Source organism: Emys orbicularis, chromosome 1 (genome assembly GCF_028017835.1).
Source record: "Emys orbicularis isolate rEmyOrb1 chromosome 1, rEmyOrb1.hap1, whole genome shotgun sequence".
In the NCBI taxonomy this organism is placed as follows: domain Eukaryota; kingdom Metazoa; phylum Chordata; order Testudines; family Emydidae; genus Emys; species Emys orbicularis.
In genome coordinates, this window is record NC_088683.1 from 355,278,863 (window position 1) to 355,297,824 (window position 18,962).

Genomic DNA, 18,962 nt, shown 5'->3' on the forward strand with positions numbered 1-18,962 from the left:
AGCATGCTCAATCTGTGTGAGCATGCACAGTACAAGTCAAACAGCAAATCTAGGGGAGCACGTGACCTCACATGTTCCCCCCGCACACACATCACCTCTGCCGAGGGATCACGATTCCCACTGTGTAGGAGAGGAGGCCAGACACTGCCCCACCATTTAGGAATGAGGGACCTCTGAAATGTAATATACCCATGCTTGAGGTTTTGCGAACCTCAAACTATTTTGGTGGGTTTTCAAAATTAATTTGAATTCATGAATCCTTCTGTTCCTATAATAGAATGTCCCCTACCCCCGAACCCAGGATGATTCAATTCCAAAAGATATCCAATGTGTTTTTCTAGCTTAAAGAACTGCACTTTATAATGTGGGTCTCATTCTCCAATCATGACTCATGGTGAGTAGGCCTTACATGACACCAGCAAGCACAGGTCTACCACCCTCTCGCACTAAGCAGGACCTTGCTCTAGAAACAGTCCCATTGAAATGAATGGGACAACTTGTGGGGTCAGGTGCTACACAAAGGACCTGATGCAAAACTCACTAAAGTGAATGGAAAGGGGACCACTGACTTCAGTAGGCTTTGGATCATGTCCAGAGTAAGACTGGCAGAATCAGGCCTTAGGTTGGGGTTAGACCACCCTCAAAAGCTAAGTGGAAGTGGAAATAATTCATTTTTTCCATTGAATTTTTCTCTCCTCCAATCCCAACTCATTTTTTCCACAAACTCTCCCCTCCAGTTTCACCCTATCTTTCAATGGATTTCTCTCTATACATATTTTAGGAAATCCTTCGTGAGCAGGACATAAACCTAAAAAAGTTTGAGCACGAATTGAACTTTTGAACCCAGGATGTCTGAGTTGACTGGAAATTAGACTGAGGGAGTTTGCTCAGACACCCCCCCAACAGAGGAATGAGGCCCCCATTTGCTGTTTATCATTTCAAACATGAGCTAAACAAAAATATAATAAACTAAATTATCTAGTAATTAGAACTGTCTTTCCACTTGAGCAAAATATCGGTGAGGACAAACACAGATTTAGGGCTGGCATTGTATCAAAAATGCAGCTATTGTTCCCAAAAATAACAGGATGCAGACCAAGGGGAAATGGTGTCTAGTCACCATTGTTCATCGCATTTGCCATATATATATATATATATATACATATACACACATATACATATACACACACACACACATATATATAGTGCTTTGAGAACCATAAGTGAAAGGTATTTCTAGTTATTCATTATGCTTAGTTACACTAGCTGAAGATCTGACACGTCTGCTTTTTTTCCATCTACCCCTTTAATTGGACTATGAATCTTCTTTTTCTTGGCAAGATAGAAGAAGATTCATAGTCCAATTATATAGGTTGATGGGAAAAAAGCTATAGGACTAGATCTTCAGCTGGTGTAACTAAGCATAATTAATAATACTAATAATTAGTAATATTAGTCATTATTTACACTTAGGAATACCTTTCCCTTAAGGTTCTCAAAGCAGTATATTACAGGGAAGTAGGTATTACTATGTGTTTTGTAAAAGTGAGGAAACTGAGCCACAAAGCGGTTAAGTGACTTTGGCAAGTTCATGAGTCAGCAGGAGAACTAAGAATAGAATCCAGGAGTCCTCATGTCCAGTCCCTCCTGGTTCTTACCACTGGACTACACTCATACCCCTGAAGAGTGAAAGGCCAACAGCAAAGCCAAAAGAAGTCAAATAATGATTTAACATGAGATTCACATGTATCAACATATATATTAATATCCTTAGTGATATTTTAGTGTATGTAGCTCTATGTCATACTCCATCAATATTTAGCATACGTTGAGGTTACCTTTCAGAATAAGGTTAAATGACACATAACAAAAAAGCCCCTTTGTGGAGTCTAGTTGGATATCCAGTCAAATGCTACAGTTAGATATAGAGCCATGACTTTACCTCAAAGGCAGACAGGAAACCTGAGAAGTCTTCAAGGAAGTTATGGGAGTGCTTAGGGGAACAATAAATTAAAACCAGACAATTGTACTGTCTGTACAATAAAAGATTGTGGCTGCACACATGCAATATTTATACAATGTTTGGCTATACCACTCAAACAACAGACAAATTTTAGCCCATTCCACCAAGGACAAAAAAATCCTGCTTAGGTCTAAGAAGGAAATCAGGCCAAATAACTCCAGCAGGAGATTCCAACTATCTATGACTCCAGTGATTACACTGTGCAGAAGGTTCTTGTACACATATTCTTTGGCCACAAGCAACATAACTGGTAAGATACACATGGTCCTTGCTTCTGACCAGTATTGTACTGTCAGGTTAATAAACATCACCTACCTAGTTGCAAGGTTGCATACAAAATCAGCAGAGATAGTGGCCCAATCTTCAGGTCTGGCTGAGCTCCGCTCAGTGCAACATATAAAGATGATGCCACTAAAGCATATATAGCTTCCTGTTGTCCCAGCATCTCCTGCAGTCCTGGTGGCAGCTAAGGCTGGTTCAGTCACCCTGGGATTTAAGGAGTGATTAGACAGCCTGGCATCAGAAGGAGTCAGGTGGTGCTCTGTTCACACATCCTTACTGTCCATAATCCCAACAGCTCCTTTACACTCGAGACAGGAGGAAGTGGTATACACCTGCCTACACCAGCTTCATGCCGAACAGCTCCATTCTCCACCAAGAGAATCACCGACCAGAGTGTCACAAACACCCTTATCAGGGGCCAGGATCTGGTCCATTGTTAGTGGTGCTGCCATTTACCTGTTTCAGTTGTTCGGTGAAACTCAAAGTAAATTTGTGACTAAAGGAAATGCTGCTGGAGTCCCAGTGCATTAGAAAGCTAGCTGTCTCCAGGCACCCGAATCAGACCAAAGTGTGTGAAGGAATCATCTGTGTTGGCAACAGCTGATTGGCCCACATCTCAAAAGACAGAGTTGAACCTAGAGATGGATTTAGGCCATCTAATCTGGATCTGAACTTCCAAAGTTTGGGGTTTGGTCTGGGCCCTTTTCTAAAAGGAACTGTCCACCTACATCAGACATACATACAACGTGACATTTATTTCAGCATAAACAAAGTGCTGGAAACTCACTAATCCTCCTCTGTTTTTTTTCTAGGGAATTGGCCTATGTCTATATCTACAAGAATTATTTGACCCAAGTTGGCATGCCTAGTAAAAATGTCCATAGATATCTTGCTAAAGGGCATTAAATTTAGTATGCATAGGGGCTGGATTCAGATCTCGGTTACAACATTTGAAACCCAAAGTAAACCCATTCACCTCTGTGGCATCACTTGGGGCTGGAGAGAGATTTGGAAACCATGTGTGACCAAACAAAGCTTAAATACATCTGGTCAGATACATCAAAAGGAATGAATGATGTACAGTTTTAAAAGAATCCAGTATAAATTGTTGTCTTCTTTGTACTGGAAAATGTAAAGTTTGAGTCTAAGTTTCCAGAGCATGTTGGTGAGGCTCTTACATCCCGGGAGATTATAAACACATGTTCTGTTTTGACTGAAAATTGGAGAATTTCAGAAAAGTTCTTGGGAAAATTGGTTTAATTTTAAATATTTTGCTACATGTGGGAAACATAATATTGCCTGCTTTGTGGCGTGCGGAGCTGGGAAAGGCATCAAAAGAAAAAAACATATGGATCATTAATAAGCATAACGGTAGCCAATGTAATTGGACGTTAGAAACAATGCCAACCATAAGAAAATGGACCATACCCAAAGGAGTTTCATAAGTGAAAAGTCATACATAGATTACAAGGAAAGGCTGCTACCAATGGTTTATATAGGGATTGCATAATGATGAAGCTATCAACATAATATCGTGTGAGACCTTTTCTTAGGTTCATGGATAGCTAATTCTATTTCTTGTGCAGTGTTCCGCTTCTTTCCCCTCTTTTGCTAATTCACTTTGCAGACTAAGGCCTGGTCTACACTACGAGTTTATTTCGAATTTAGCAGCATTAAACCGAATTAACACTGCACCCGTCCACACAACGAAGCCCTTTATTTCGATATAAAGGGCTCGTAATATCAATATCTGTACTCCTCCCCGACGAGGGGAGTAGCGCTGAAATCGGTATTGCCATTTCGGATTAGGGTTAGTGTGGCCGCAATTCGACGGTATTGGCCTCCGGGAGCTATCCCACAATGCACCATTGTGACCGCTCTGGACAGCAATCTGAACTTGGATGCACTGGCCAGGTAGACAGGAAAAGCCCCGCGAACTTTTGAATTTCATTTCCTATTTGCCCAGCGTGGAGAGCTCATCAGCACAGGTATCCATGCAGTCTGAGAATCGAAAAAGAGCACCAGCATGGACCGTACGGGAGGTACTGGATCTGATCGCTATATGGGGAGAGGATTCCGTGCTAGCAGAACTACGTTCCAAAAGACGAAATGCCAAAACATTTGAAAAAGTCTCCAAGGGCATGATGGAGATAGGCCACAATAGGGACTCACTACAGTGCCGCGTGAAAGTTAAGGAGCTCAGACAAGCCTACCAGAAAACCGAAGAAGCAAATGGAAGGTCCGGGGCAGGGCCGCAGACATGCCGCTTCTACGCTGAGCTGCATGCAATTCTAGGGGGGCCGCCACCACTACCCCACCCCTGACCGTGGATTCCGAGGCGGGGGTAATCTCAGCCATGCTTGAGGATTCTGTGGACGGGGAAAATGAGGAGGAGGACGACGAGCTTGCGGAGATCACACAGCACTCCGTTCTCCCCAACAACCAGGATCTTTTTCTCAGCCTGACTGAAGTAGCCTCCCTACCCTCCCAAGGCAGTATCCCAGACCATAAAGCCATGGAAGGGACATCTGGTGAGTGTACCTTTGTAAATATAAAACACGGTTTCAAAGCAAGCGTTTTTTAATGATTAATTTGCCCTGAGGACTTGGGATGCATTTGCGGTCAGTACAGCTACTGGAAAAGTCTGTTAACGTGTCTGGGGATGGAGCAGAAATCCTCCAGGGACATCTCCATGAAGCTCTCCTGGAGGTACTCCAAAAGCCTTTCCAGAAGGTTTCTGGGCAGTGCAGCCTTATTCCATCCTCCATGGTAGGACACTTGACCACGCCATGCTAGTAGCAAGTAATCTGGTATCATTGCATGACAAAGCCTGGCAGCGTATGGTCCCGGTGTTTGCTGGCATTCAAGCAACATCCGTTCTTTATCTCGCTGTGTTATCCTCAGGAGAGTGATATCGTTCATGGTTATCTGGTTGAAATATGGGAATTTAATTAAGGGGACAGAGGTGGCCGTTCCTGCTGGGCTGTTGCCTGTGGCCGAAAAGAAATCCTTTCCTGCAGTTAGCCAAGCGGGGGGAGGAGAGGGGGTGATTGGCGCTGAGCTTTTTCGCGTTTGGCTAGCAGGGATCTTCCCTGATACCAGCCACGCGGTGCGGGGGGTGGCTAGCAGGGATCTTCCATGATACCAGCCACGCGGTGGGGGGAGGGGTAAAGCGATCATCCCAGAGAATTGGATGGGGGGGGTTAGTTTGGTTTCTGCTGCTGCACGTTAACAGGAAAGCCGCAGCACTCAACGGGCTTTGCTTGATATGTGGGAAAGGAGGGCGCTGGATATATGAAGGCTGCAGAAGCCGAAAGACAATGGCTTACCATGGCCGCATGCAAGCCGAATTCTGTTGCCCTGACCTGCGTCTGTGATCTCTAACACCAAAGCCGCAGGCACTCAATATTAAGATGCAAAATGCGACCTTGTACTGAAATCACATGTGCTATGTAATGTGAATAGTGTTGTTCACCGTGAAAGAGTATAACCATTGTTCTGTAAAATGTATCTTTTTAAATACTTCTCTCCCTTTTTTTCCCTCTCTCCCTCCCGCAGCTGCAAATTTTTCAAGTCTCCCTCCTCCGTCCTGAAGGCTATCTCAGATAAGGCAGCGGAAAAAAAGGACGCAAGACGAAATGTTCACTGAAATCATGGAATCGACCCGCAATGAAAGAGCTCATCTGAATGAATGGAAGGACACGGTATCAAAATACAGGAAAGATGCCAGTGAACGTGAGGACAGGAGGGACGCTCGAGATGAGAGGTGGCGGCAGGAAGATCAGAGGTGTCGGCAGGAAGATCAGCGGTGGCGGGATGCAACGCTGGGGCTGCTGCATGATCAAACTGACATGCTCCAGCGTCTGATGGAGCTTCAGGAATGGCAGCAGGATCACAGAGTGCCGCTACAGCCTCTATATAACCACCCTCCCCCCTCATCATGTTCCATAGCCTCCTCACCCAGACGTGTAAGAACGCGGGGGGGGGGGGGGGGGAGGTTCCATGGACCCGCCCACTCCATCCCAGTGGACAGCCCAAGCAAAAGGCTGTCATTACTTTGAACTTTTTTTAGTGGCCTTTTCCTTCCCTCCGATCCTCCTCCCAAACCCCACCAGGCTACCTTGTCAGTTCTCTCCCTCTTTTTATAATCAATTAATAAAGAATACATGATTTGTAAATGATAGTGACTTTATTTCCTTAGAAAGCAAGCTGTGATCAAAGGGGGAGGGTGGGTTGCTTACAGGGAATGAGTCAATCAAGGGGGCGGATTTGCATCAATGAGAAACAAACAGAACTTTCACACCGTAGCCTGGCCAGTCATGAAACTGGTTTTCAAAGCTTCTCTGATGCACAGCGTTTCCTGGTGTGCTCTTCTAATCGCCCTGGTGTCTGGCTGCACGTAATCAGCAGCCAGGCGATTTGCCTCAGCCTCCCACCCCGCCATAAAGGTCTCTCCCTTACTCTCACAGAGATTGTGGAGCACACAGCAAGCAGCAATAACAATGGGTATATTGGTTTGGCTGAGGTCTGAGCGAGTCAGTAACATGCGCCAGTGTCCCTTTAAACGTCCCTTTAAACGTCCAAATGCACATTCTACCACCATTCTGCACTTGCTGTAGTTGAACAGCTCCTGACTACTGTCCAGGCTGCCTGTGTATGGCTTCATGAGCCATGGCATTAAGGGATAGGCTGGGTCCCCAAGGATAACAATAGGCATTTCAACATCCCCAACTGTTAGTTTCTGGTCTGGGAAGTAAATCCCTTGCTGCAGCCATCTAAACAGAGTAGTGTTCCTGAAGACGCGAGCATCATGAACCCTTCCGACCATCCCACGTTGATGTTGGTGAAACGTCCCTTGTGATCCACCAGTTTTTGCAGCACCATTGAAAAGTACCCCTTGCGGTTTACGTACTGGCTGCCCTGGTGCTCCGGTGCCAAGATAGGGATATGGGTTCCATCTATCGCCCCACCACAGTTAGGGAATCCCATTGCAGCAAAGCCATCCACTATGACCTGCACATTTCCCAGAGTCACTACCTTTGGTAGCAGCATCTCAGTGCTTGCTTTGGCTACTTGCTTTGGCTACTTGCATCACAGCAGCCTCCACAGTAGATTTGCCCACTCCAAATTGATTCCCGACTGACCGGTAGCTGTCTGGCATTGCAAGCTTCCACAGGGGTATCGCCACTCGCTTGTGAACTGTGAGGGCTGCTCTCATCTTGGTATTCTGGTGCTTCAGGGCAGGGGAAAGCAAGTCACAAAGTTCCATGAAAGTGCCCTTACACATGCAAAAGTTTCGCAGCCACTGGGAATCGTCCCACACCTGCAACACTATGCGGTCCCACCAGTCTGTGCTTGTTTCCCGGGCCCAAAATCGGCGTTCCATGGCTAGAACCTGCCCCATTAACAGCATGATCTCCAAAGCGCCGGGGCCTGCGGTTTGAGAGAATTCTGTGTCCATGTCCATGTCCTCATCACTCTCGTCGCTGCACTGCTGTAGCCGCCTCCTCCTCGCCTGGTTTTTCAGGTCCTGTTTCAGCATAAACTGCACGAGAATGCGCGAGGTGTTTACAATGTCCATGACTGCTGTCTTGAGCTGAGCGGGCTCCATGCTTGCCGTGGTATGGTGTCTGCACAGTTCACCCAGGAAAAAAGGCGTGAAACGGTTGTCTGCCATTGCTTTCACGGAGGGAGGGGGAGAATGTACCCAGAACCACCAGCGGCAATGTTTTTTGCCCCATCAGGCACTGGGATCTCAACCCAGAATGGGATAGCTACCCACAGTGCAACGCTCCGGAAATCGACGCTAGCCTCGGTACATGGACACACACCGCCAAATTAATGTGCTTAGTGTGGCCGCGTGCACTCGACTTTATACAATCTGTTTCCTAAAATCGGTTTCTGTAAAATCGGAATAATCCCGTAGTGTAGACATACCCTAAGATAAATTGGTATAGTTTTGATGCATTTGAATCAAACCTCACCTCAGACAACTGGAGCTCTGGACAAGTTTGGTTTCCACGTTTTAATTAAGTCACAAGTTTATCATCTTATTTTGAATTGCCAGTCAATAGCAATAAAAAGCAAGAGCAAGTGTAGCTTGTTTGGGTGCCTCCCGCTCTCTGCTTATCTCCTGCACTGACCAATGTGCTTTGAAGATACAGCAGAAACTCTATTACCCATACTATTCATCCTAAAACTCCTCTTGTCTAAATTTAAGGCTTGTCTCACCGGTGGAGCCGGCTGCAGATCTGACCCCAAACCCTGGAGGATCACCTGGGATCAGAGACCAGTGCTATCTTTGCAGATGGCTCGGACCCTGGTTCTGGATGTCCATTGGCCATCCTCTGCTTTCTCAGCTACTCAGTCCCAATTGTTTCCAATAAAGAAATTTATGAGAAAATTTCTCCAAGCCTCTAGCTATTTTCATCACATGTCTCGGAAGCTCTTCTCCTGTCTCTTTTAAAGAGGGCAATCAGAACTGAACACTGTATTACGCACTACTCATTTATTTAATCCATTATATTTTCCACCCTGTGCCTAGCCTAGCCTTAAGCTTATTCAGCTTACACTCTATTGGACAAGGCAAGCTACTGATTAACCGAGAGGCTAATATTGCAAGTTACATATGGGAAACAAATGTGAACTCACAAGAAACCCAGTCTGTGCTCCAGAGATATGTAATTATAGCATGCTGATCTGATCTGTTGGAAGACTAACCAAATCCACAATGATCTATCAGCAATTTTCATGACATTGCCAGAAATTCCTGCTGGAATAATAAATGTTCCATGATGCGAAGAATGAAAGTCTTTTCGAGCCTGTTCTAAAGACATGGGGCAAAAAAAAAAAAAAAAAAAAAAAAAAAAAAGTGATTTTGCCTAATTTTGAACCCACTGAGGGCTTGTGGGTTCAAAATTTGAACTTGATCTGAAAACATTATTGTATGCAATGTAGTTGTAGCCATGTGAGCCCTAGGAGATCAGAGAGACAAGGTGGGTGAGGAATATCATTTATTGGATCAACTTCTATTGGTGAGAGAGAGAAGCTTTCAAGCTTATTTATGGCTTATTACACAATCTGTAACCCACTAACCTCTCTCTTTTGGTCCATGTGTCATTTCCTCGGTACAAGTTGCAGGCTGCTTGCTGGTTCGTTATGGGGTGGACTGGGGGAAGGGGAGGGGGCCACGAAGGACTCTTCCTCCATCTGATGCTCTCTCTCTCCCTGCCCCCCCCACCCCAGGACAGCCAGGCCATGCTGTGGGATCTGAACGAGGACAAACACCTGTACACGCTGGACAGCGGCGACATCACCACCACCCTGTGCTTCAGCCCCAACCACTACTGGCTACGTGCCACCACCGGGCCCAGCATCAAGATCTGGGTGTTCCGCCTGCCGTTTGCGGTGATTCTGGGAGTTCCTGTCCCAGACCTGAAGACGAGCTCTGTGTGGCTCAAAAGCTTGTCTCTCTCACCAGCAGAAGTTGGCCCAATAAAAGATATTACCTCACCCACCTTGTCTCTCTGAAAACATTAGTCAGTTTGTGTATTGCTTAGGAGAGACTGAAAACAGAGAGCCGGGAGGGTGTGGTTTACTTCTCTAATACCCAATACCACCACAGCTCAATTCCCCTTACCTGGAGGTGGCTGGTAGAGTGATTTGGATGCCTTGATCCTCCCGCCAAAGCAAGAAGTCCTCACCTTCCAGAGCAAAACAAGAATCCAAATGAGACAAGTCCTTCAGTCTTAGTGGCCAGCTTAGTCATCTTGCGCTTTCCACAGGCTACTAGCCCCTTCAGTCCTTGATGCCATGTTTTCCTTCCCTGCTTGTATTGGGAGCTGACCACAGTCCTTAGGCCTCCCTGGGCTTAACAGTACTTTCCTTCCCCCCTTAGTTCAGGGGTTTCCACACTGCCACCAGAGGTGGTATTGTAGGGGTGCCCTTCCTCTCCCACTACTACAAGCCATGGCACCCTAAATCATGGGGCAGTGTTCTGCCTGAACCCAAGGAACTCAAGTCTGCCCTGGTGTACTATTGCTTAGAGTCACTTCCTACAATGCCCATGTCTGGTCAGGCCTTCTCCCTGGTCCTTCCGAGGCAGTCTTCCACCAAGTCTTGCTCAGACTCTTTTCCCAGCTCTCATCCTGCAAGGGAAACACTCCTGATTACTCATCTCCACATAACCTCCCCTCAGCAAGTTACAGGACCACCTCCAGCACACTTCTCTTCCTTCCAGCTCTCCTCTCCCAGAGAACTGACAGCCTCGTCCCTCCCCGAAGGCCTGGCTTTCAGTCACCTGCTTTCATTCCTTCAAGTTCCATGACTTTGAAGGAAAACTAGGCACAGGTCACAGCTGGGACTTGGTCCCCTTAAAGGCCCAAGCTTACTCTGTGAAAATCTGGTCCAGTTGTGAGTGCTGAGTTCTGGCCCAGTGGCATTCAATGCTTCATCGATTAGTGCCTGATCCTATAGTCATTCTGCACATGGAGCTGCCACTGAAGTCAATAGAATGAGGATCAATTGCTGAATCCGGTGCTTAGAGTTCAAATGTTGAGCACATCTTGTGCAGTGCCTCTCAATTATTTGCAACTCCAACAGTTCTGCAGAAGGGTGTCTCTTAGTTACCAGCACAGTGGGGAAAAACTCTACAAAAACATGTTGTAATGGACATGCTGTTTATTATAAATAAAGCAGCTCTGTGGTATCTGTTATTGAGTGATAATGTGCAAGGTTGGACAGCATCCTCACAGCTTATAATTCAGGGCACTTTCTGGCTGTCCAAAGTACCGCTGTTTCATCAAAGTAAGGAGATGAGCACTGTGTGGGAGGAGGGCTTGAGGATGGGATAATAATGTGGAACTAAAAATTCTCCAAAGTCTCACGTGACCATTCATCATAGTGGGATCCCTAAAGCTAGCATTGAGAGCCAAACTCCACTGGCATTTAGATTAACTCTTGAAATGAAAACTAATAATAATAATGGTCTGCTCAATAAATAAAAGACCATCCCCATAAATAGCTGGACTAAATCAAGGTGTTTGCATTTCATGGTAGCCTACACCTAGAAACAAAATCAGGTGAGGGCCACCTGAAGGTCACACAGATATACTGCACAACAATAGCCCCCAGACCAATTAATGACACCTTACTGCATGTGTGATTGGTAATTATCTGCTAACTGTCCAACTATCCATCCATGCCTTTCTAGAGATTGTCCATACCATAACATCTAGGTGTCAAATATGGGGTTACTGAAAGACCATCTTTTCTTCCTCTCTTTCCATAGCATCATATTAGGTAAAGCTCTACAACTGGAGTCGAGCTGGGTGGAACTAATCTCTTTGGAAAAAAGGATGAGTATTTCCCCAATAAAATAGCGTAGTGGTAACTTCTCGTTAAATGTCTCAATCAGATCTACACATTACATGCTATATTTCAATATATAGTAAAATGGAAGCTACTGCCATCTAAACAACATCCCTGTTTCTATGTCTGATGCCATGTGGGTTTTGTTTAGTATAGAATTTGAATATATTTAAATGCTTTTAAAAATATTTTGGTTCAGACCTCAAGGTGAAATCCTCGCCCCAATAATGTCAATGGGAGTTTTACCATTGACTTCACTGGGGCTAAGATTTCATTCCAGTTGGAACAAACCCACATTAGGGAAATTTTAGACCCAGATCTAAGCCACATTCATAGCTGGCAGAATCAAACTCTCACAATGCGTCCTCCAGAGACAGTTCCCATGGAATGCAGGTATCTAACTCTCAGCCCAGAGTGCAGTCAACAAGACTTTCATAGGCACTGGACTTAGACCAAGGAAGTTGTACCCTCAAGAAGGACTAATCGAATGGAACTAAAGCTTCCATCTTGCTAGCACTCATATTCACACTTAACTTCATTCACAAGTCGCCTCATTGACACCAATAGGGCCACTCAGTTGCTTAAAGTTAAGCGTATGCATAAGTGATTGCAATTTGGCCCCAGTCCTGAAAAGCTCACCTCCTTGACAATAAGCATTCCCTCACTCACACACAGTATGTCTACACAGCAGCTGGGGGGTGTAGTTCCCAGCTCAGCTAGACACATGCGCTAGCTCTGCTCAAACTAGAGCGCTAAAAAAGTAGCAGCGAGGGGGGCAGCCCTGACTAGCCTCCTGAGTATGTACCCAAGGGGTAAGCCAGATTGTGCTCAGACACACACTAGACCCACTCAAGCTAGCGCATAAATAATAGCAGTGTGACCATGGCAGCTCAGGCTAGCTGCCTGTCCACCCGAGCAGGGAATCACACATCACACAAACTAGTCAGCATTTCTCCTCCCGGTGGAGAAAAGTGATTGTTGTGTTACTTCTATCTGAGCACTTCAGAACCGCTCAGACGCTACCACAATGGAGGTCGCATAAGCACATAAATAGAAAGACCTGAAAACCCTCTGAAAATTAGATCTCCATCTGGATCCAGACTTTTTGACACAGGCCCCTCTCTAGTGTTCATTGTCCCTTTCACAATTAGTCCGTTAAACTAAGCCAAGAATTCACACATTCAAGTTAATAGATTAATATTATTCAAAACACACCTTCACTGGAGAAAGATTCTGCCAGAATCAACTTACAGATAGTCTTTGTTAAAATGTGTGCGTCTCGTATCAGAAGCAAGCAGACAAGGAGTTTAGAAATTACAGACCCCAAGAAATGTCAAATCTGAAGGCAGAATATGTTACAGACGTGTGCCAGTCTTGTTCAGTTCCGTTTTATTAAACTAATGGATAAAGTCAGTTAACTTGAGAGACATCAGGGAGGCCCTAGTGGATTTCCAGAAGATAGGCTTATCGCAACAATGAAGACCGCTTCTGTCTCTCGGCAAGTTGTTAATGTAAACTTTGCACACGATACCATAGGAGAGCCTCCCATGGAGTATCATTAAGAGGCCTGGAAAGAGACAAAACTGATAAGCAGTTCTGATAGCGCTCTGAATGAGTATGAGTCATGCGAGTCATTAATATGCTCACAGGAAATGGAAGGGTGCATTGGGAGAGGGGAAAGGAGATTGATGGCCTTTCATGTCATGAGGAAATGCCGATCAGTCAGTGTCAGAATGAAGCTCAGCAAAGTTCTAATGGTTTTCAAACTTTTTTTCTGGCGACCTAATTGAAGAAAATTGTTGATGCCTGGGACCCAATGGAGCTGGGGATGAGGGGTTTGGGGTGTGGGAGGGGCTCAGGGCTGGGGCAGAGGGTTGGGGTGCGGGAGTGAGGGCTGCGGGGTGGAGCCAGGAATGAGGGGTTCAGGGTGTGGGAGGGGACTGTGGGCTGGGGCAGGGGGTTGGGGTATGGGAGGGGGTCAGGGCTCTGGGCTGGGGGTGCAGGCTCTGGGGTGGGGTCAGGGATGAGGGGTTGGGATGCAGGAAGGGGCTCCGGGTTTGGGGTGGACTCAGGGCTGGGGCAGGGGTTTGGGGTGCAGGCTTACCTCGGGTGGCTCCCAGTCAGTGGTGCAGCAGGGGTGCTAAGGCAGGCTTCCTGTCTGTCCTGGCACCATGGATCGTGCTGCACCCCGGAAGCGGCCAGCAGCAGGTCCAGCTCCTAGGCAGAGATGTGCAAGCAGCTCCGTGTGGTACTCGCCTGCAGGCACTGCCCCCCGGTTCCCAGCCAATGGGAGCGCGGAGCCAGTGCTCAGGGCGGGGGCAGCGTGCAGAGTCCTGTGGCCCCCCCACCTAGGAGCCGGACCTGCTGCTGGCCACTTCCGGGGCGCAGCGCGGTGTCAGTACAGGTAGGAACTAGCCTGCCCTAGCCGGGCAGCACCGCTGATGGAACTTTTAATGGCCCAGTCGGCAGCACTGACCAGAGCCACCGCAATCCAGTGTCTTACAGTCTGCAACCCCGTACTGGGTCGTGACCTGCAGTTTGAAAACCACTGCTCTGGAAGAACACTGCAATAAAAAAAAAGAAATTGCACTGAAACACTGTCAAGGGACGGAGGGCCTGATCCAAAGTCTTTTGGAGTCAGTGGAAAGACTCCACCTTTGATTGCAATGGGCTTTGGATCAGACTCAAAGATGTACAAAAGAGGGTGTTTGAGCGGATCATGGTACGTGGTGTTGCCCAATTTTAAATTAACCTCAATAAGGGACTTGGTACTATAAGATACTGAGAATGCTCAAGTCTCTCTATCCGCCTATTTGCCCACCGCCTCCCCCACTAGCTGGCTTAGTTCTGAAAGGTGTTGGGATCCTCCTGTGAGTGCTCAGCAGGGCCGGCTCTAGGCACCAGCAAACCAAGCCCGTTCTTGGGGCGGCACATTTTCAAGGGCGGCATTCTGGCCATTTCTTTTATTATTACTTTTTTATTTATGTGCTTCTGGCGGCAAAAGCCTAGAGCCGGCCCTGGCAGCAGCAGCACATCGTGCGCGGGGGTCACCCTGGGGCCGCTGTGGTTCGCGCCGCGGGGGAACAGCGCAGCACCTTGTGGCTGGGCCGGGTGGGCTCCAAGCAGGGGACACTCGGGCTGGGGGCCGCCCCGCGGGGCACACGGAACTGCCTGCAGGTGCCGCAGGGCGGCCACTCCCCAGCGCCGCAGCCGGGGCTGGGCAAAGCGGCCCGAGCCGGCCAGGGACTGCAGCAGGGCGGCCAGAAGAAGCAGCAGCGGGGCCATAGAGGGCGGAGCGCTACCATGCGGGACCCACATCCCGCTTTCCGGGGCTCCGCTCCCTCTGGGGCTGCCCTGCCCCGGCTCCTCAGCCCCCTGCCGGGGCGGTCCCCCAGCTCTGCCCTCCTGGTTCTGGCCAGTCCTGGAGGAGGGAGGGACCTTGGGCTGAGGCGCGGCCTGGGAGCCCCGCTGCTTACCCCGACCCTGCCAGCGCCGGACTGGCTGGAGGCAAGGGGGGAGCGGGCGGAGTCAGCACTGGTGGGGGGGAGCCCAGGGCTGGGGTGGCAGGGGGTGTGGGGGGGGAGAGAGAGCCCAGGACTGGAGCGGCAGGGGGTGCGGGGTGGGGAAGAGAGAGTCCAGGGCTGGGGCGGCAGGGTGTGCGGGTAGGCAGGTGGGAAGAGAGAGCCCAGGACTGGGGCGGCAGGGTGTGCGGGTGGGGGGGGGGAAGAGAGAGCCCAGTGCTGGGGTAGCAGGGGGTGCGGGTTGTGGGGGGAGAGAGAGCCCAGGACTGGAGCAGCAGGGGGTGTGGGTGGGGGGGGGGGAAGAGAGAGCCCAGCGCTGGGGTGGCAGGGGGTGTGGGTGGGGGGGTGGGAAGAGAGAGCCCAGGACTGGGGCGGCAGAGGGTGGGGGGATGAGAGCCCAGGGCTGGGGTGGGGGGCAGTCAAAAATTTTTTTGCTTGGGGCAGCAAAAAACCTAGAGTGAGCCCTGGTGCTCAGTACCCTTAGCTCCCATGAAATTCAGTGGACCCAATCCTGCAAGGTACCAAGTGCCCTCTGTTACCATAGACTGCAAGGTTCTGAACACCACCTATCAGGAGCTGAGCATCCTCAATTCCCAGTGGCTTCAGTGGGAGTCAAGGACACTCAGGATCTTGCAAGATCCAACCCTACAGCAGCACCTTGACAAATTACTGGGCAGAAAAAGGAATATACACATTTTAATTTAATACTAAGGGATTTAAGCAAAAAACTATCCATATAAAAATGCCAAATCCTGATTTGAATGCATTTAACAAAGTAAATAACCTCATAGGAGACGAAAGGGAGTCAATGGGCTTGTCTACACAGAAGCTTCCACTGGTTAAATTAAAGCAGTTTAGTTAACCCAATGCAAAGCCCTGTGTGGACACCCACCATTCTTTCAGTACCAGAGCAGGTTATTTTATTGTAACTTTAGCCTGTTGACAAAAAGTTTCTTGAGTATTTACATGGCCCCCATTACTGCGGTATCTGAGCACCCCACAATCTTTTAATGCATTCATCCTCCCAACACCTCTAGGGGGAAGAGAAATACTATTACCCCTATTTTAGAAATGGGGAACTGAGGCACAGAGAGGCCAAGGGCCACATTCGCAGAGGGACTTAGGTGTGACAATGCTCATCATTGCAACACCTAACTTGTAGGTGCCTAAAAAGTCACTGGGATTCACCAAGGCTGGGTTAGGCACCTAGACTCCCTAAACAATGAATGGGGAGAGATAGGCTGCTAAGAATGGGATCCACAAAAGCCAGCACACCAACCCATCCAAGCTGGACAACAGAAGAAGTAGGTGTGTGTTCTTGGCTCACTGGTGTGTGTGGGGAGGGCAGGGGATGGGGTTTCCTGCAGATTCTGGAATCGCTAGGGGGCTATTAATGTAAAATCCCAAGGTTGCTTATGGAAATTCCCCAGCCTTTGAAGCTTGACCTCCTGGAGAATAGGAGAAGGGATTGGTTTTACCTATTTTGGGGATGCTGGGGTAGAGTGGCCTCTGACACATCCCCAGAATACAGGACATTCCTGCCCCTGTCTTCATCAGCCCACCTGCATGAACCCGCCCCCACCTGAGTCACTCCACACAGAGGTGTTGCCCCCACTCAGGTCCCCATTGGCATCCTCCTGCATCCACAATCTCCTCCTCTCTCATCTCATTTTCACCAGACAAAGCCACCTCCGGTGCTAAGTCTCTAATGGACAAGGACAGCACTCCACAAAACTAGCACTGTCCACCCCACGCTTTAGTTCCACTGCAGATTATTCCCACCAGAAGCTACATTTGGGGGTTTATTGCCTGATTACTGTGCATATATGCATAAAAATATGGGACCAGATCTTTAGTGTAAATTGGTGTTGTTCGATTCTGGTCACTTAAAACCCTGCTACAGGCTCTGACTCAACTATTCCAGTAACACAACATTATTGTCCTTCACTGGTGGGAAGCTAAGGGTGTGTTTACACTTACCACAGTGATTAGAAGCAAGCAAAAAAGGAGTGATAAAGATACAAGTCTCATAAACCTTCTCAGAAGCTCATTTCCAGCAAAGCTCGTGCCCTGAGTTGGGTATCTTTTGCCACATTATTAAAGTCAGCTTTGTCATTTTCTTTGATCTTCCAAACTGGAGATGTTGATTCCAGCTGCCTTACCACAAAACCTGCCTGCCTGCCACACACACAACCATAAAACCAACCCACTGCTTTGGTCAATAAGCATGGAGCTAACCTCTGCCCCCTTACACAATCGCTGGGAGCATCCCATAACAAAGAGCCTTCATACTGGGATGGTTTGAGATCCAAATCAGCAAAAACCCATCAGCCATTCTGTGATACACTGAGAGCAAATGCTTACTTGAGAAATCATCACAGCAACCAAAAGAGGTTGAGGCTTAAAAAAAAAAAATCAAGTATGACTTTAATTAATGGCATACTCCTCCATGCATTCCCCAGGCCATATCATCCACTGGTATAAATTGGTGTAGTCCCATTGATTTCACTGGTGCAACACCAATTTACCCTAAAGATCTGGTCCCGTATTTTTAGGCATATATGCACCCTAATAAGGCAATAGGTTGCATACTCAAACCCAAACGCAGCTCCTGGTGGGAATAATCCACAGCGGAACTGAAGTGTGGGGTGGGGGGCTAGCACATGTGTGGCTGCAATGAGACAAAATAGGGGTGCACCTTAGCACTGCTTTTGCATTTGGGGGAGGGAGGGACATTTCACATAGCTCCAAAATATCCAGTTTTACCCTGACTCATTTCCTAATTCCCCTGTACCAGTGCAAGTACAGATGTCAGCACTGACTGTCTCAGCATTCCCTTCCATGATGATCCCTGGAGTATTCCCAGTCATGACAGAACTGAGACTAGCTGATCCCCATAACACTGACCCCTCCTGGCCCAGCCTCATCCCCTCTTCCAGACCCATGGAATCCCAGTAGCCAGAGCTACAAGGGAGCACACTGGAGAGGCACTTCTGCATGTTGGGACATTTTTCAAGCCAATTCTGCTCCCCTCTGCTGTTTGTAGCATTATGTGGCCTTACAGAAACTGAAGATAGAAAACACCTATTAGGTCATCAAAGACCAAACTGTGCATGGACATATACCCCACACAACCCCAAAGGCTTTAGTGGGGGTGCAAAGGGTGTAAACCCTTAATTCATCCCCCTATGTAGGATTGTCCATACAATATATTTTCCCATGCGTTATTGAATCTTGTTTTAACAATTGTCCCATGCAACTGAGCCGCCACTGCTACCCTTGGAAACGCATCCCACCATTCCACACATTCCACCATTAGAACTAGTTTAATGGTCTACAGCAGGGGTAGGCAACCAATGGCATGCGTGCCGAAGGTGGCACACGAGCTGATTTTCAGGGGCACTCACACTGCCCGGGTCCTGGCCACCGGTCCGGGGGCTCTGCATTTTAATTTAATTTTAAATGAGGCTTCTTAAACATTTTAAAAACCTTATTTACTTTACATACAACAATGGCTTAGTTATATATTATAGACTTATAGAATGAGACCTCCTAAAAACATTCAAATGTATAACTGGCACGCAAACCTTAAATTAGAGTGAATAAATGAAGACTCGGCACACCACTTCTGAAAGGCTGCTGACCCCTGGTCTACAGAAAAGGCAAGGTAACTTTAAAAGGGCTAGTTTCCCACCTTGTTCCCCTTACATGACTCTCTTGTGGCCAAATTCTTACCTGGCTTACACGTCAGCGGAAATCTGAAGTAA